The sequence below is a fragment of the Osmerus eperlanus genome, chromosome 12, assembly GCF_963692335.1.
Source record: "Osmerus eperlanus chromosome 12, fOsmEpe2.1, whole genome shotgun sequence".
NCBI classification, from domain to species: domain Eukaryota; kingdom Metazoa; phylum Chordata; class Actinopteri; order Osmeriformes; family Osmeridae; genus Osmerus; species Osmerus eperlanus.
In genome coordinates, this window is record NC_085029.1 from 7,090,843 (window position 1) to 7,092,693 (window position 1,851).

A 1,851-nucleotide genomic window follows, 5' to 3' on the forward strand; every position below is an offset into this window, starting at 1 on the left:
CTAAGCAGCCATCTGACCCCCCTATTGACTAACACTGCTTCTTCTTTTCCAATTTTCTCCATATTTCTGCATTCGTGTCAAGTCTAATAGTTTCATTTTTAATTGGAACTTTAGGTCGGGCATGGGTTTCAAGGAAGTCTTGAATTATTTTAAATGAACACAAAGTAGCTATGCTTTGAGACAACTTCACCTTTTTCTCTCTCTCCCTCTCCCTCCCTGTCGCTATCTCCCTCCTTTCCCCTCTCTCTCTCTGTCTCTCCTCTCCCCTCTCCCTTCCTCTCCCCCTCTCCCTTCCTCTCCCCTCTCCCTTCCTCTCCCTTCGTCTTCCTCTCCTTTCCTTCCCCCTCTCCCTTCCTCTCTCTTCCTCTCCCTTCCTCTCCCCCTCTCCCTTCCTCTCCCCTCTCCCTTCCTCTCCTTTCCTCTCCCCCTTCCTCTCCCCTCTCCCTTCCTCTCCCTTCCTCTCCCCTCTCCCTTCCTCTCCCCTCTCCCTTCCTCTCCCCTCTCCCCTCTCCCTTCCTCTCCCTTCCTCTCCCTTCCTCTCCCTTCCTCTCCCTTCCTCTCCCTTCCTCTCCCCCTCTCCCCCCTCTCCCCTCTCCCTCTCTCGTTCCGCTTGAGCAGTGGCAGCTGGGGCGTCTCTTGCTCTTTAATTTTAGCGTGGCCGTCCTCTGCTGGGTGATTAATCAGGCGACAGGACTGGCCTCCTAAATAGATGTTCTCTCTGCTTCTGTTGGGCTGCCGGGGAGCACAGACTTGATCCCAATCCACTCTGAATACTGAGGAGCTGCAGCCAGCCTGGAGAGAGCAGGAGGGGGGGGGGGAGGGGTGGAGAGATGGATAGAGACAGGCCGAGAGAGACAGAGAGAAAGGGGGGAGAGAGAGAGAGAGAGAGGAGAGAGAGAGAGAAGAGAGAGAGAGAGAGAGAGAGAGAGAGAGAGAGAGAGAGAGAGAGAGGGGGGGGGGGGGGCAACAGAGAGGCAGACAGAGACATATAGACAGAGATGGACAGAGGGAGACACAGAGAGAGAGCTGAGAGAGAGAGAGGAGAGAGAGAGAGAGAGAGAGAGAGAGAGAGAGAGAGAGAGAGAGAGAGAGAGAGAGAGAGAGAGAGAGAGAGAGAGAGAGAGCAGGTGCTGGAAGCCTGACTGTATGCTGGAGAAAGACACGGTGCTGTTGTGGAAAAATGAGGACGGCACACAGCTGAAAAGAAATACCCCCGTGACACGCACACACACACACACACACACCCTGTCCTCAGTCAGACAGAGAAGGGCGAGAGTCACAGAAGGATTCCAGATGTTTTCCTGTTCATCCTGGGAGTTCTCCGATTAGCTCCGCTCTCTGGAGACAGGAGGACAGAGCGATTACTGGACATTGTTCTTCTTACACTGGGTGTGTGTCTGTTAGGTTGGATGTGTGTGAGTGTGCTGTGTGTGTGTGTGTGTGTGTGTGTGTGCGTGTGTGTGAGAGGTAGTGTGTGTGCAGTAGCAGGGATTGATCCATGGAGGGGGTAGTAGGATTGAGGTTGAGATTCCATGTATTGAGATACCATGGAACCTTGCTAATAAGCCTCATAGATGTGCTAACAGGCAGGTCTGTGCGTGTAAATATGTCTGTGTCTGTGTGCGTGTGTGTTTGTGCGTGTGTGTTAATGTGAGAAGTACAGAAATAGAGTGTGTTGTTCACTGGGTTTGGTCAGTGACGTACAGTATCCCACTATCATAGCTCTCTCTTTTTTTTCTCTCCATCTATCTCTCTCTCTCTCTCTCCCCCTACCATGTCCATTTCAACTGAGGTGCTTGGCTTCTAATAGCTTCGGGAGACCGCCACCCAAACACACTCAAACTCAAACAC